We start from the raw sequence: 11,781 nt of genomic DNA, 5'->3' as shown, positions 1-11,781 counted from the left end.
AAAGAAATTGGATGAGAAATGGTGAATTGTTGTTAGATGAAGTGAACAAAATGTGATGATAATATGTATGATGTTTAAATTTTAAATACCACATGTTGATTAGTAGAAGGATTTGATGAACTATGTATGAGTTTAGAAGAGTGTGCATGAATTAATTGTACGTTATGCTTAAAAGATGGTACGCACCCCAATCGTATGATAAAATGTACGTATTGTCGTCCGAATAGTCGATTATGATGTTGCGGGTATATAATGATAGGTCGAAAGTTAAACTAAATGAACCGTTGACTTCTAAAAGTCAACCGTGTATAAGAAGGATGGTTAGACGAGTTGTCATAATTGTAAGATTAAGGTAAGTTATATGGAGCGTGTTTGACGAATGTGTGTTTAATGCGATGACATGATGGTTTACATGAGTTTGAAATGATATGAATTTGGTCACATGTATTATGCTTGCTAGAAGTAACTAATGAAAGTCAAATAGGAATTATGCGATCGATATGATCGTTAACATGTACAATTATGTATGCTAATAAGAATGTGATTTCGATGACATGGAAGTATAGGAATCATGTCGAGACGGAATCAAGCACGGAAGGCTAACGGGTCAAAAGTGGCGAGGAAACGAGTATGAACATGGACGCACGAGGTAAGTGATTTTTTTGTAATCACTTCTTAGTTGTTTATGTAAAGTTATGTGCAATTTAATTAAGTATGATGATCGAGGTCAAGTAGGAAAGAATTGTATGAGACCGATGAAGTATTAAACGGATCTTAGTTTTGATCCGAGCGAGGTATGTGTGATTAAGAACTGTAGCTAAGTAGTAGGATTGGTTACTTATGCAAGGGAGTCCTTTGTTGTTGAGGGTAGAGCAAAGTTGACAAAACGCCCTTGATGGGTAAAACAAGAAAATGGTCCTAAAAGTTGATTACAAACAAGCTATTTGATTAAATGAATGTTTTGAAAAAGCAAGAAAGCGAGAAGTATGGTTGTCGTAAGCTAAAGACCTTAAAATGCGCAAATACCCTTAACGGGTCAAAATAAGCTCTTGAGCGAAAATGGGTCAAGAGGATGCAAGACATCTGAGAATTTAATCTTGTATGATATACAATGTTGACATTATTAGGTTCATAAGAAGTCTTGGTCAAACAAACAAGTTTTGTGGATGAAGGCATGAACGGGTCGAATAAATCATAAAGATAGCGTGTAAGTTAAGAATTTCCTTAATCCGGATATGGGATTTTAAGTTCATATGATAGAATGTGAATTTACAAGCATGTAGGAAGAAACGGGAGGTCAAACGGGTAAACGGTTCAAAAGTTACGCGTGTTTTAGTGCGTACGGACGACGAAACGAACCTGCAGAAAACTGCAAAAACTAGAGGGCGTCGCCGACGGGTAGGGGGCCGTCGCCGACGGGCAAGGGAAAATCAGTTTTTGTGCTGACGGGTTAATTACCTGGCTACGGGTTTTTGGGCTACGGGTAAATACAAGGCCCGTCGCCGACGGCCCTAGGGGCGTCGGCGACGGCCTTCCCAAGTCCCAAAAGCTGAAATCTTGTTATTTAAGTTAATTTATGTACCGTGGGCTTCGGTTTGATATCCGTGGACTATGGTGGACCTTCCAAACATGATTTTGATGGTTCCTTAGATGTTTATGGGCTATAAAGCTAAGTCTAAGACCCATGTTAATAATGTATGATTATGTAAGAGGTACGCGTGATCTAGTACGTGTTCGTTAAAGTATGTACGTATGTAGATGTGTATGTATGCATGTATAAAGATATGTACGAGTGTATGCATGTACGTAACGATGTAGGAAGGGTATGTATGTATGTAGAGGTGTATGTACGTATGCATAAAGATATGTATGAGCATATGCGTGGATGTAAAGATGTAGGAGAGGTATGTCCGTATGTAGATGTGTATGTATGCATGAATGTAGAGACGTATGAATGTAGGTATGTATGTAGAAGCGTATTTATGTATATATGAAGATATGTATGATAGTATGTATATATGTGAAGGCGTAGAAATGTACGTATGTATGCAAATGTGTATTTGTGTATGTATGGGAGTACGTGTGATCGTAGGCATGAATGTAGAGACGTATGAATGTAGGTACGTATGTAGAAGCGTATTTATGTATATATGAAGATACGTATGATAGTATGTATATATGTGAAGGCGTAGAAATGTATGTATGTATGCAAATGTGTATTTGTGTATGTATGGGAGTACGTGTGATCGTAGGCATGAATGTAGAGACGTATGAATGTAGGTACATATGTAGAAGTGTATTTATGAATATATGAAGATACGTATGAGTGTAGGCATGTATGTATTGAGGTATGGATGTATGCAAGAGTATATGTAAGTATGATTTCGGATACGTTAAGTGTTAATGATATTAATCATGTACCTGGAAAACGAAGATTTACGCAGGTACATTATTGAAGACTCACAAGGGAATGGATACGCTAATGATATGCTTAAAGTTAGAGAGAAAGCTGAATGGAAAGTGTACATGTATTGAGTCTTGTTTATGTATTGTATACTAATGTGATGAATGTATGTGGTGAGTGCAGGTTGTACGAATCACGGGTGGTTATCACGAGGAATAGAGCTCGAAGAGCGAGTCACAAGCTAGATTGTACGGGAATAACTGAATATGTATTATTAGTAATCAGGGCTTATGCTTTATTTTTTTGTAAAAGATACATATTAAAACGTACTTTCAAGTAAGTCATGACGTTAATAATGAAAGAAATTTTATGGCACGAGTTTCCGCTGCGACTTTTTGTCAAATACGAATTAGGGTGTAACATAAGGGATCCTGATCCCTTCACAGGCTTAAAGGTATTCACCTTTCTCACGAATTGGGTTTAAACACCCCGCCTGGAGCGCAAGTTATCCAGGGATAGTTCAAGGTGGCGGGACCAGTTCATGTAAAAGTGGCTGACAATTTCATTACTGTTGGCTATACCCTGGATCCTCAAGGTATATGAGTATTGATCACCCTCTCTCACGAAAGGGTATTTTCATACTCTCTAAGGTTTAAAGGTTTTCACCTTTCTAAGTCTTGGGGTTTATACACTCCCGCCTATAACGCACGAAAATTTGGGATTTTCCCCAGAATACTTAAGGGTTTATCCCCAGAAGATTATGGATCTTTCTCCAGGAAACTAAGGGTTTATCCCCAGAATATTAGGGTTTATCCCTAGTGAAACTAAACTTATTGACAAGTTCCAAAGATATTGTTTTGGTCAAAAATCAAACAAAGATAATGCAACCAAATCTTTTTTGTGAGGTGTGATGCTTGAATCAATGAACAATGCTAAGGATAACAATCAAATGTAATGAAGAAATGACACAAGGATTTATACGAGGAAAAAGCCCTTGATCAAGAGTTGATCTCCGGCATAAAAAACCTCAGGTGACGGAAACTACCGATCACCAACTAAGATTAAACAATAAAAGATTACAACTCGGGATGATAACAAGCTTGTTACAAGGATCACTAGTGTGTAATGTACAAAAATATGTGTGAAATCGCCAAGTAATGTTCGAGAGCCAACTGAGAGCAGTTACGAGTGTGTGTGTATGCCGAATATAGCAAAAAGTGTTCTAATCAAGCTTGTTATCCCCATTTTAAATTAGAAATAACTACATTAACAAACAATCCGACAATTACGCGAGCTCCCCACGATCTCCATAACATTCATGAGAGTTTAGCACGTGTGGAATATTAAGGGAATATGCTCCAGGAACTTCGGTAAGACTTGGTCCTTGCTTTAGCTCCTGCAAAACAACTTCATATTCGAAATAGACAACCGTTTGTGTGAGGATGACAATAATGATCCTAAATCCTGATCCTGGAATGCTCCCTGAGGATTACTAATCAAACAGAATTAAGGATCCTTAGTACCGGCAACACTTGAGGATCCATGATCCTTAGGATTATAAAATCCTCCCCTAACAATTGCCCCCAAAATGTAAGGAGTGAAATGTAAATTGCCGAGTTGTATTTTCTTCATCCTATCCATAACAAACTAACGGATATATAGCCTTTAGGATAGAACTATCCGTTAGAGATCCTACGTCACCTGAAATGACATCCCTGCAAAATCATGTTTATAAATTCAAGTTAGAGATAAGGGTTGAGGAGCATTTAAATTCGTGCGTTACATCCTTTAAATCCTCATCCGAAGATCAAACAGGTACTTCTTCCTCTCCTTTTCTCTTTTCATTCCTACTCTGTTCCTTGTTTTCTCGTGACCACAATGAAGCTACGATCATCCCCTGCTAAGGATCATCATAAAGAAGATTCGTTGAAAAGCCAGGGGATCATCAAGGACTCCCCGAAGGAACGATGCTGCTTTACCGATCCCGAAATCGATAGAATTCGCCATTGCTTTCGGGCGGACTCTGTTTTCAAACGTTTTAATCCCACCTGATTAAGCGACTTTGTTTCGGAGACCTAGGTTACCTTTCCAGTCACCCCCTTTATGAGAGGATACTCCTATCCTTTTCCTGCCTTTACCCAGTCTTTCTTCTCTCTTACTGGCATCTCCTATGTCCAGGCAATGCCTATGATTTGGAGGGTTCTGCACACCTTCGAAAGGATCATAGAGCAGGAGGGCATAGAAGTACGGATGTCCGAATTTACTGAATTGTACAAGCTTGTGAACCATGGTTCACACCGATTTTTTATTTAAACATAAGCCTGGCGAACCTCATCCAATTCTGAAAACTACCAAAAATGAAACCAACTGGAAGAAGCGATTCTTCATTGTCAGGAGGGATTCTATCCCAGATGGGAAGGACCTTCCTAGAGAATGGGCCACCCATGGTAGGATAAATGCGGATTACGAGAAGCATGAGATCACGGAGGAAGTATCCTCAGGCTCTGTCACGATGTCAAGTAAGTATCCATGTTTATATGTAGTTAAGTATTTTAAATAAAACAGAACAAGAATACTTATCTGCTATATGGAATTGACAGGCGCTGGAAAATCCTCAAAGTCTGCCTCTCGCTTCAGTGTTAGTGATCTCAGCAACGTTGGTCCCCGATCCGCAAAAAAGAAAGCTGCTGCTAGCCCGAGCACAATAATCCCCAAGCCTGTGACCTCCAAAGGGGGAAAGAAAAGAAAGGCCACTGAAGCTGAAGATCTTGACGGGTTGTCCCTCATCCGCCATCAATTCGAGGAGTATTTCTCTTAGGTGAGGAACCTGGATCCTGACTGAGTATCCTACCCACTTAAGGATCACAAGATCTGAACTTTACTTTGTCTTTTGCAGAAATTTGCCGAGATCCAGATGTTGTATGACGCATATGTTGAAGAAGTTGAACAGAAACATCTGGAGTTCCAGAGAACTTTCCTAGCCAAGGATCAAACTATATCCTCTCTCGAAAAGGACCTCAACCAAGCAAAGAAGCAGGTGGTTGCAACTCAGATAAATGCGGATTACGAGAAGCATGAGATCACGGAGGATGCTAAAGTCTCTGCTGCCATCACTATGTACAAGATAAAACTGCAAATGGCCTAAGAAGCTGAGGATCCAGACTTCGACAAGAGCACTTGGGACAAAGAGGGCTGGAAGGCAAAATTGGCGGAGCTGGAGGATGAAGAGGAGGCTACTGAGGTCCTGGCAATCGAGGTAAGTGGCAGCAGGAAGGATCAAGCTGGAGGTGATGCTGGTGGAGATGCGGCCAAGGTGTGAGCTGTTGAAATGGACGATGATGGATATATTTAGACGCGGCCGGAGCCCATTTTTTAGAATTTGGTAGTCTTTTTTGGTTATGATGTTTTGAAACAATATCGGGTTGTACTTGAACAATAGTTTTTAGGTTTATGGATCATGGATCCTTGGACAATAAGTAGGATAATAGGTGGTGGATGGATCCTCTGTTTGGGGGATGAAGCCACTTGTTATCCTGCCGACTTTTATTTCCTGCACTCTTATGACCTGTTAAAAACAATGGACACCCTTTGCCAACCCAAGTGGACGGGCCACGTATTGCTGGTAGAAGCTTGGGTTGGCAATTTTGACAACCTTTAAGGGGTTTAACTTTGTGAATAAATAAAACTTTAACTTTTTGGGTATTTTTTGTGTTGTTATCCTTGTGAATTCTTTACTTTCCAACTGTTGTTATACATTTGAATTTATTAAGTAAAGAAGAAAAATAGAACAAATTATGTTTAAAAAGTTTTAGGATATGATCAACGATCAAATATCCTATAGTCGATAAATTCTGAAAAGTTATGCAACTCAAGGATCATTAGTTCTGTTGTCAAAGGATAAGGGTCACTTGTATAGATAAAATCAAAATGAACAAGGATCATACCTGAGAATCCAAGTTAGGATCCTAACTCCTTAACAATTATAATCAGGATAATCAAAAGACAAACCTTAGTAGAAGGTAAGGATCAAGGATCCTTGCTTGTTTAGCTTCAAAAACCTGAAATAGGATATAACTTGGGACTAAGCCAATATAACTTGGGACTAAGCCAATATAAGAGAAAAGTTAATAACTGGGGACAAGCCCAACATTTCTAGGGACAAGCCCAATATACTGGGGCAAGCCCAAAGGATAACTAGGGACAAGCCCAAGGATAACTGGGGGCAAGCCCAAAGGATAACTGGCGACAAGCCCAAAGGATAACTGGGGACAAGCCCAAGGATAACTGGGGACAAGCCCAAAGGATCTTGTGTAAACTGGAGTATGGTCCTCACTGGCGACTATCCAAACTTTGTGACATGAAAATGACAAAACCTTAGCTAACGTGAAAACGTTAGAAACCTTAGGAACGGATGTATGGTACGTCTACCATTATACGTAGGATCCCAGATACAGCCAGTACAATGAAATTGTCAGCCCCTAAAGCGAGTACTGGTCCCATTTCCATGAACTGTACCAGGATCATCGTGCGCTGCTGGCGATACTAGGGACAGGCCCAAACTGGGGACTAGCCCAAAGAACTGGGGTCAAGCCCAAATAACTGGGTTCAAGCCCAAATAACTGGGGTCAAGCCCAAATAACTAGATACTTCTATGGAGACTTATCCTCTGCTAAGGATACCCAAACCTTCTGCAAAACTTAGAAACAAGTGAAAGGAGGATAAAGGATCCAGGATCCTTATCCTTGCATATAGGATAATTAAAGAATGAAATAGTTCGAGATTAGATTATTACCAAAATGAGGATCTTTCATCCTACAAGGATCCTTCAAGGATCATTGTTGGCTAAGGATCATGGATCCTTATCACATGAAGTATTTTTTCAAGTGGACAGCATTCCAAGCTCTTGGCAGCAAATCACCTTCCATTGTTAGCAACCGATATGCCCCATTTCCTGCTTCAGCTTCAATCAAATAAGGGCCTTCCCACTTTGGTGCCAACTTTCCATCAGCAGGATTGGTGGTATTCTGAAATGCTTTCCTCAGTACCATATCGCCAACTTGGAATTTCTTGATCCTGATATTCTTATTATAAGCTCTAACCATATTTTGTTGATAACTGGCCATCCTTATCCTTGCCAAATCCTTGAGTTCTTCTATAGTATCCAAGTCTTGAACCAAGTTTTCAGCATTTCTTTCAGGATCACGGATGCTTGTTCTTGCAGTAGGAACTACCATTTTTGTAGGGATCACTGATTCTGCTCCAAATACCAAAGAGAATGTAGTTTGGCCAGTAGCATTCTTGGGAGTTGTCCTGTCAGCCCATAATACATAAGGTAGCTGTTCTGTCCATTTTCCTTTCTTGGATCCAAGTTTCTTTTTCAAGTTGTTGATGATGATCTTGTTGGATGATTCTGCTTGGCCATTAGCTTGTGGGTGGACTGGTGCTGATGTTATTATCTTAATCCCCCAGCTATCACAAAAGTTAATAGTTCTATTCCCAATAAATTGGGATCCATTATCACATATAATTTCAGAAGGCATACCAAATCTAGTAATAATATTTCTTTTGATATAGGATATCACTTCTTTTTCTCTGACTTGAGCAAAGGCTTCAGCCTCTATCCACTTTGAGAAATAGTCAGTCATAGCAAGTGTTTTGGTCAAAAATCTGATGAGGATAATGCAACCAAACTCTCAGTTATGGGGTATGATGCTTGAAATAAGGAACAATGATAAGGATCACTTAAATGTAAATTGCACAAACAACACAAGGATTTATACGAGGAAAAAGCCCTTGATCAATGAATGATCTCCGGCATAAAAAACCTCGGGTGATGGACACTACCGATCACCAAGCTCAAATAAATCAATAAATGTTTACAACTTCGGATAGTGACGAGCTAGGTACAAGGATCACTATGATTAAATGTGTAAAAGTGGATGAAAACTGTTAAGTGTTTGCCGAATGCTTCAAGAGTGCAGTTGTACGAGAGTGTGTGTAGCTGAAAATGGCTAAGTGTTCTAATTACTAGCTCGTCACCCCTTTAAAAATAGAAGTTAACTATGCTAACAAACTATCCAACTTTTGTGCCATGCTCCCACGTTCTCCACAACGTCCATTTCCAGTCAAACGTGTGCGAAATACCCGTGGAATATTCCATCGTAACGTTGCCAAGACTAAGTCAAGCTTATTACTCCTGCAAAACAATACGAAACATAAACAAACAATCGTTAGTATGAGGATCCTTAGGGTGATCCATGATCCTGATCCTGAAGCTCTTCTGAGGATCACTATCTGTCACAGAAGTAAGGATCACTATTAGGATAACAAGTAAGGATCACTAATTGTTAGAAAATCCTCCCCTAACAATTGCCCCCAAAATATAAGGAGTAATATGTAAAATGAACGAATTATATTTTCCTGATCTTATCCTTTATCCCCTTTGCAGAAATTTGCCGAAATCGAGGACTACGTTGGCCATGTTGAGGATCAAGATAGGAAGATTGCCGATCTCCAGCAGGTTGCATTGCTAAAGGATCTCAAAATTGCTAATCTTCAGAAGGAACTCCAGGATGCCAAACATGAGACGGCCAAGGTGCTGGTTAATGCTGACTACGAGAAGTATGAGATCACCGAAGATGCCAAGGTCTCCGCCGCCATAGCAATGTACAAAACGAAGCTGCAAATGGCCCTGGAAGCTCAGGATCCTGCCTTTGACAAGAGCACATGGGATGTGGAGGGCTGGAAGGCAAGGCTAGCTGAACTGGACGATGAAGAGGAGGCTGAAGAGATCCTGAAAATTGAGGCTGGAGGCAAGGGTGAAGGTGGTGAAGCAAGTGGAGCAGGAGGTGGTGATGCAGTGAAGGTTTAGGCTGCAGGATTGGGCGATGATGGAAATTTCTAGACATAGTCGGAGCCCAATTTTTTTTGTTTGATGGTTGTTTGTTGAACAATTTGATGGTTTGTACTGAACAGTAGTTTTTAGGATTAAGGATCTAGGATCCTTCAGACAATAGGCAGGATTGCAAATGGTTTAGGGATCCTCTGTTTGGGGGATGAAGCCATTGTGATCCTGCCGCCTTTATATTCCTGCACTACTTTGAACCTATTATCATGGACACCTTGTACCTACCCCAGCGGACGGGCCACTTTTTGCTATTGATGCTCGGGGTAGGTAATTTTGACAACCTTTTAAGGGTTAGTCTTTTTGTTAATAAATAAAATCTTAATCTTTTGTCGCTTATCTTGTGTTGTTATCCTTTTTGTCTCTTTAATTCTCAATTGTTTTGATGTACACTTATTAAATAAGCAATTTTGAATAAGTCAGGTTGAAAATATTTAGGATATGATCCATGATCAAATATCCTATAGTCGAAGAATCCCAAAAAGTAGTATATTTTAAGGATCATAAGTTTAGTTGTCAAATTTTAAGGGTTATTCAAATAAACAATGAATAGAATTAAAAATAGTTAAGGATCATACCTGAGGATCCAAGTTAGGATCCTAACCCTTAGTACCATAATCAGGACAATTACAAGATAAACCTTAGAGATAAGTAAGGATCAAGGATCCCTAGTTGTTTAACTTCAAGGACCTGAAATAGAGCATAACTTGGGACTAAGCCAACATAAGATAAGAGTTAGCAACTGGGGACAAGCCCAAGGATAACTAGGGACAAGCCCAAGGATAACTGGGGACAAGCCCAAGGATAACTGGGGACAAGCCCAAGGATAACTGGGGACAAGCCCAAGGATCGTATGTAAACTGGAGTATGGCCCTAACTGGCGACTATCCAAACTTAGTGACATGACAATGCCAAAACCTTAGCTAACGTGAAAACGTTAGAAACCTTAGGAATGGATGTATGGTACGTCTACCATTATACGTAGGATCCTAGGTATAGCCAGTACAATGGAATTATCAGCCCCTAAAGCGAGTACTGGTCCTAGTGCCTTGAACTATACCAGAATCATCATGCGCTACAGGCGGAACTGGGGTCAAGCCAAAATGATTGGGTTAAACCCAAGGAACGAATTGCTTCTGTAGATAATCAACACTTTGTTATGAATACCTGAACTTTCAAAACTCAGAATCATGTGAGAGAAGGATAAAGGACACATGATCCTTATCCTAATATGTGAAAATAAGGAAATGAAATAGTTCAAGATTAGGACGTTACCAGAGTAAGGATCATTGATGCTTTAAGGATCCTTCAAGGATACCCCTAATGTAAGGATCATCTGTGCCATGAGGATCCTGCTCACATGAAACATTTCTTCAAATGGACAGCATTCCAAGCTCTTGGTAGCAAATCACCTTCCATGGTTAGCAATCTATATGCCCCTTTTCCTGCTTCAGCTTCAATCAAATAAGGGCCTTCCCATTTTGGTGCCAATTTTCCATCAGCAGGATTGGTGGTATTCTGAAATGCTTTCCTTAATACCATATCACCAATTTAAAACTTCCTGATCCTGACATTTTTGTTGTAAGCACCAGCCATTCTTTGTTGATAACTGGCCATCCTTATCCTGGCCAGATCCCTGATTTCGACAATAGTATCCAGGTCTTGAGCCAAGTTCTCATCATTTTCCTCAGGATCACGGGTACTTGTTCTAGCAGCTGGAACCACCATTTCTGTTGGGATCACTGATTCTGCCCCAAATACCAAAGAGAATGGAGTCTGGCATGTAGCATTCTTGGGGGTTGTCCTTTCAGCCCAAAGCACATAAGGTAGTTCTTCTGCCCATTTCCCTTTCTTGGATCCAAGCTTCTTCTTCAAATTGTTGATGATGATCTTGTTGGATGATTCTGCTTGACCATTAGCTTGTGGGTGGACTGGTGTTGATGTTATCATCTTAATCCCCCAGCTGTCACAAAAGTTAGTAGTTCTGCCCCCAATAAATTGGGAACCATTATCACATATAATTTCAGAAGGAATACCAAATCTAGTTATAATATTTCTTTTAATGAAGGATATCACTTCCTTTTCTCTGACTTGTGCAAAAGCTTCAGCCTCTATCCACTTGGAGAAGTAATCAGTCATAGCTAGCATGAACACTTTTCCACCAGGTGCCTTAGGGAGCTTACCAACTATATCCATGCCCCATCTCATAAATGGCCAAGAGGAGGATATAGGATGTAAAAATTCAGCCGGCTGATGAAGGATATTGTTGTGTCTCTGACAAGGATCACACTTCTTAGCATATTCCATAGCATCTCTTTTCATAGTTGGCCAGTAGTATCCTATCCTTAGGATCCTTAAGAACAATGCCCTGCACCCAGTGTGGTTTCCACAATCTCCTTCATGAAAGTCTTTTAAAACTTCTTGGACTTCAGGATCCTCAATGCATCTTAAATATGGTCCAGCAAGAGATCGC

General features: G+C 40.0%; 1 long non-coding RNA gene across 2 annotated transcripts; it reads left to right on the top strand.

Moving 5' to 3' along the window:
- Positions 1-609: 609 nt before the first annotated feature.
- On the top strand, positions 610-2,769 carry LOC110926793. Of its 2 annotated transcripts, none has more exons than XR_002585398.1 (2): positions 610-649; positions 2,588-2,769. It is a non-coding gene; the product is annotated as an uncharacterized LOC110926793 (long non-coding RNA). The 2 variants fall into 2 exon arrangements; XR_004866597.1 differs by lacking the exon at positions 610-649 and adding an exon at positions 2,394-2,496.
- Positions 2,770-11,781: the final 9,012 nt, after the last annotated feature.

This window comes from Helianthus annuus, chromosome 9 (genome assembly GCF_002127325.2).
Source record: "Helianthus annuus cultivar XRQ/B chromosome 9, HanXRQr2.0-SUNRISE, whole genome shotgun sequence".
NCBI lineage: Eukaryota > Viridiplantae > Streptophyta > Magnoliopsida > Asterales > Asteraceae > Helianthus > Helianthus annuus.
This window is presented reverse-complemented; position numbering and strand designations above follow the sequence as displayed.